Genomic DNA, 6,232 nt, shown 5'->3' on the forward strand with positions numbered 1-6,232 from the left:
AGGTAAAAAACACCCAGTGAATTTCTTGACCTGGGCTCTTCTGACGAAAGACCTTGGGAAGATTCCCACACCTCTGACACCCTTTATAGTGAATCAACTGCAGTACATAAGAAATACTGGCCCCAAGTGATAACACTAATGAAACCATCAGAACTGGGCTGCATTCTCTCAAATTTGAATCTGCAAAGCTGCTGGCAAAGGCAGGTCACCCACCCTACAAACTGCTGCCCCCCCCAGAGCCCTGCAGTGCTGCCAACACAATTCCCAGCTCCAGAAGGGCTCCAGAAGGTATTTTAGAATTACGGGCTTGTGAATGACCTCCTTGGCAGTGACAGAGTCCATAATTCCAGTAAAGAATAAGAAGATATTTTAAGCACACACACAAATACCTTCTATTTGGAAAGAACTGGTACGTATATTCTAGGGGAAATCCAGCCCCACCAGGCTGCTGGATTTCTGTGAGGGCATCAGTCAGTGTTTGGGGAAAGGGAATCCCATGGACATGATTTATTTGTATTTTGAAATAATCTCCCATTAATAAGCCACGTTGCCTCAGGGTTGGAAAGGAGCTATCACATCCAGGAGGTGAGCAGGAAGCATCCATGCTCAGAAACACAGCAATGCCACCTCCAGGTGATGATCAAAGCACAGGACTGAGCTTCCTACAGCAACCACCTGGGGACATTTCCAAAGCCTTTCAAGTTGCCTTGAGCAATACTCTTTCCTACTATGTATTTTCATACTTTTTTTTCTCAGTGTCTCGATAGTAATTTCCCATATTCCTGTTCACAGTCAATACAAACTGGTTTACATTTTTAAATAAAATGTACAACCTCGGAACTGAAATGGAATTATTTCTAATGAACGCCTGCACTAATGAGCCAAGTTCAAGCTAAATGCATCATTTTGCTCAATCCCAAATGCTGTAAATTGAAGTGGGTGTCACAGCCTTCAAGAGCTTGAGCACTGCTTTAAAAGAATCTGTCAATTATTTAATAGAAATTTTCTCCTAGTAGAGTGTTGCTGATCTATGCTTCATATCCAAGGTTAATTTAATGTTTAAAATGTAGCACTTCAAGTACTGTTGCATGAAATAATTTATCTTGGAAAAAAAATGTAGAGAACAAGGAAGGAATTACTCATGTGAGTAGCAGAACATGAATCACAAAGGAGAGAAAATTATATCTATATAATGCAGACATGCAAAGATCAATCCTTTATAAGAGGCAACACAAAGAAAGGAGATTTAAATTGTAGAGTAAAATTATAGCCACATAGAGTAATTTTATTTTTTTTTTAAAGCAGAAAAGAAACTGGTTCAGCACAGATTCAAGTCAACCAAGATGCTACCACACCATTCAGAAAACCTCTTTAAATGCACTCAGGTACATCTGTACTGTCAATACACACTCTTAGACTTACAGAATTGAGTTGGAAGGCACCAGCAAGGCAAAGCTTAGCCTGAGGCAATTCCAAGGAAGACAAGTGTCATAGAGTCAGAGAACAGTTTCAGTTGGAAGGGACTTTTAAAGGCCATCCAGTCCAACCCTCTGCAATGAGTAGGGACATCTTCAACCAGACTAGGTTGCTCAGAGCCCTATCCAACCTGACCTCGAATGTTTACAAGGATGGGGCATCCATCACCTCTCTGGGCAACCTGTTCCAGCCTCTTCATGAAGTCTCAAAGGCCAGTTTCATCCTGTTTCCAAAGACATTTCAGTAAGTGGCCAAAAATCAAACCACTCCTCTAGAGCAGGATGGTATATCTGCCCACATTAGTTGTGATCAGGGCTCCAAATAATTTTAGAGCCTCTCCCTTGGGTTCTGGCACCTTAATGTGGAGAGCTCAGAGTCAGATGACGAGGAAAAGAACCACCCTCTGTCCAGGCAGATTTGTTACTTCCCCCGGGCTTGGATCAGGGATGCTGAGGAGAGACTGCCAAGGCTCATCCAGTCCTTGGGCACTTGCTGCTCATTCACATGGGTTAAGGGAGACCATGAGCACATCAACACAAGAGGTTTGTATGACTAGAGCTCTGTGAGAGAACACGGGTTATGATGGAGGAGCTCAGAAACACTGCCAAGGCACGTGGAGGCGGTGTCAGAAAAGCCAGAGCTCACTCAGAGTTCATGCTTGTAGGAGACTTTAAGGGCTAAAAGAAGTGCTGCTTCTCTCACATACATGACTGATATCACAGCAATGCTGCTGCATTCACCACCTCCCTGCTGTGTCATCTTTGAACACTTGTGGAGTTCCAGGGAGGTGGAAGACAAGTGCTGCACCTGTCTTCAAAAAGAGGCCAAAAGTTCTACCCAGGGCTCAATAAGCTGGTCAGCTTTCCCACAGTTTATGGGGAAATGATGAGTCCTACTGGAACATGCTTCTGAGTGGATGAAGGAGATGGGGATTATTTGGAATAGTCTGTGGAAAATGACGTGGAGGTCTTGGTAACCAGCAACCTGCCCACTAGTCAGCACTGTGCCCTGGCAGCAAAGGCTGCTCATGGCATCCTGGGCTATATTAAATGGAGTATTGCCTATTAATCAAGGAAAAAATGCCTGAGGGGAATTATTAACCCCCTTGGCTCTGGGGAGTTTAGATCACATTAGATCACACGCCCCTGGTTTGCGTATGTGAAATGTCACACACATTTTTGGTACCCCTGGTACAAGGAACACACTGACCAACTGGGTTGAGTTCAGTAGAGGGTCACCAACATGGGCAGGGGCTGGAGCATGTGTCCTGTTAGAGTTTCCTGAGGGGACAGGGCTTGTTCAGCCTGGAGAAGAGAAAGCTACAGGGAGGAAGAGCTGTCAGGTTGTGTGAGAAAAGGTTCATCTTCACAAAGAAGACCAGAGAGAGAGTGGCAAATGGGAAAACCTGAGCAATACCATGCCCTGGCTACTCTGAGTTATCACAGGAGTCTTCAGCTTGAAGGAGCAAAGCTGAACAGGCAAGGGGACCTCAATAACTTACGTGGAGAGAAAGAGCCCCAGCAGCATCTCCTTCCAGGGTTGCCACAGGAGAAACATCAACAATACAACAAAAGGGTTTTCCTGAGCACCCTTTGGACTGAGGAGGAGGTTTATACGACACAGGATAGTTCAAAACTTACTAAGAAGTTCCTTCCCTTGAGGGAAGGAACCAAAGACAGGAGAAGGTAAGGATCAAGGTATTTTTGGAAAGATTACCTACACATAAATAGAAAGGTAAGGAGTTAGAAGGGGCTTGATGTGTGCAGCCAGGGCTTGTCAGTACATTTGTCTTTCTGCACATGGTCAGTGCAGTCTGTCCTGTCTCCTCATTACACTTTATTTCCAACTACTGTCCTGGGAAGTTACTCTCTATTTTGTGGCTCTGTGTGTGTTCAGAGCTCTGAGTCATCTGTATCTTTCTCATGCTTTCCACTCATTCCCCCCCCCCCCACCTCTGATTGAGCCAAGAGCTGTAAAAAAGACAAGCAACAGAAAAATAAACACGGTGGACCTAAAAAATGCTTTGGCAACAAGGAGCTCAATCAGCTTTTTACTCAGCACCCCAAATACCAGTCAAGTTCTTTCTGTGCTAATCAGTCACTCACCAATCCCCTTATTTACAAAAATGCCTTATGATCAGAAAAAGTTGCTGCACTTTTATGCATTTCACTTTCTTTTTTGTACAATGAAATGTCCTGCATTTTTGCAAAAAACGCCAGAGCATTAAGTAGAGAAATAAAGGTCACCTTAATCAGCATATAAACCATCAGGTTTAAGTGCCATTATGTTTTCCAGAACACAGAGCAGAGAACAAGGGGAGTCAACAAACTGCAGCACACACATCACTGTGTGCAATTATACAAGCAATACGTAACGTGTTCTAATTACTTTGCACTGATACCAGACTTTATTGTATTCCAAATTCTCTATCAAAGAGTTGTCAGCCCACTCCAGGTGCCTTTTAAAAGCCAGAGCTATTCCACTCCATTAAGTGTTACCCCCTCTGGAAGATAATGGTATTTACAGATACCACAATGTTCAAAGAAAACTTTAAGAAGTCTTTCCAGACCTCACATTTGCTGGATGGCTGGAAGTGCCACGGTACTGGCAGCATCTCCCTTAGCCCTGAACCAGAAGAATGTTTCTAGACTGCATATGATCAGTAGCTATTGATGCTGAACCATCCAAATTACACTGCACACCGTGCTGCCCCAGCTGTGGGTGAGCAGTGACTGTCACCAACAGGGACCCTGAAGCTGGGGCAGTGACATTTGTGACTAATTAAAACCAGAAGGCAGCCCCAGTTGCTGTTGATTATCAGACCCACACAGACAGGAGTGCCATGTCCCCAGAGTGTGACCATTCAGCAGCTCTTTGATCAGGCAGAGATTAAGGATATGTGGGAAATTTGCAGTTAACAGCCTTAGGAATCCATCTGCAGCAGCTGTGGAGATGCTGGGAAACTGGAGTGGGAGGGATGCAGCTGATGGGTTAAGTAGAAAGTAATTAGGTGCACAAGGGTGGGTGCTGCCACATTGGACTTGCTGCACTAAGGGAAGGGGCTGCCACTGACTTGGCAGCTGATGAGGATAATCAAGTTGATGGGATATATGGATCAGGTGGGTAGGCACCCCTGTACCTCAACAACATCACATCTCGGCAGACACTGTCACTCAATGCAACCAAAAATCATTCTGAAGACCTTGGGAAAAGGGAATCTCAAGGAATGGGAATCTCATCTCCAAAAAACCGTGCAGTTGGTTAACACAAAATATCTGGAGTTGTTTAGGGAACTCTGAAGGGGAAAGAACACAGAACCCTGGGTCAGGTGTGCTGCTGGGAGAGCTCCAGCCTGTACCTGACCTGATGCTGGAAGAATTCATCAGAGGAATTTTGATGGAGTCCATGTATCATGTGGTGAAAATAAGGGAATATAAGACTTGGGAAGTCTTTATATGCTGTAAACAACTATTAAACGTGGGTTAAAGCAAAGACAAAGCCAGACTCACCTCAGAGGGCACAGTTAAAGGGGTAAGACAAAACAGACAGAAGCTATAGCAAATTTTAGTGCAATAAGGAAAACAGTTTACCCACCCAAGAGTGGTCAAGTTTTGGAAGAGGCTGGCCAGGCTGTGGAATCTACATTCTGGGTCAACACCCCGGGCCAGAGTGTACCCCCATCAGATCCCCAAGCCCAAAGTGTCACTCACCACAATCCCTGCCTTGATCATATTATTGGCTCAAGTAGGTGTAACCTGAAAGATTCAGCTGATGAATCTCCCACCCCAGACACAGCCAGTGTGGGAGATTAAGCTTAGTTTGTACCAGTGACAGTGTGTCCAGCAGGACCAGGGAAGTGATGATTCTTCCCTGGTACTTGGCACTGGGGAAGCCTCGAATGCTGTGTCCAGTTCTGGGCCCCTCAATTCAGGAAGGACATGGAGGGGCTGGAGCAGGTCCAGAGAAGGACAACAGAGCTGGGGAGGGGTCTGGAGCACATGTCCTTTGAGGAGCTGCTGAGGGAGCTGGGGGTGTTTAGTCTGGAGAAAAGGAGGGTCGGAGGGGACCTTGTCACTCTACAACTCCCCGACAGGAGGGTGTAGCCAGGTGGGGGTCGGGCTCTTCTCCCAGGTAGCATCAGGACAGGGGGACATATAGACTTCAGCTGCGCCAGAGGAGGTTCAGGTTGGACATTAGGAAGAATTTCTGCACAGAAAGTGTGATTAGACATAGGAATGGTCTGCCCAGGGAGGTGGTGGAGTCACTGTCCCTGGAGGTGTTTAAGGAAAGACTGGATGTGGCATCAGTTGACACGGTGGTGTTGGGTCACAGTTGGACTTGATGATCTCAGTGGTCTATTCCAACCGAAACAGTTCTGTGATTCTCTGACTTAGAAGCTGCTAAGATAATTAGTGAATTAGTTTGTTTTATATAAAAGGAATATATATGGTAAAAGTTGAATTAGCACAGGAGTATTCGACAGCAAATAACTACATACGCTTCTTAAAGACAGAAACAATCCTAAATCAGTTCCCTCGCTGAGATTTGAACATCCTTTCTCTCTCCTTCTAACTTTTTTTTTTTTTGGGGGGGGGGGGTAAATTTAAAGCAACCACAGAGGCTCTCGCCCAGCTGCTACACCGCGAGCTCTCGGAATTCTAAGTCTACTCGGCTTCCTTCCTTCCTTCCCAGGGGGAGGAGTTCTCCCAGCTTCCTATGACATGGTCCCCACAGCAACATCCCTGCGGGAGCCGGC

Source organism: Manacus vitellinus, unplaced genomic scaffold (assembly GCF_001715985.3).
Source record: "Manacus vitellinus isolate BGI_N305 unplaced genomic scaffold, ASM171598v3 scaffold_12_pilon, whole genome shotgun sequence".
In the NCBI taxonomy this organism is placed as follows: Eukaryota; Metazoa; Chordata; class Aves; order Passeriformes; family Pipridae; genus Manacus; species Manacus vitellinus.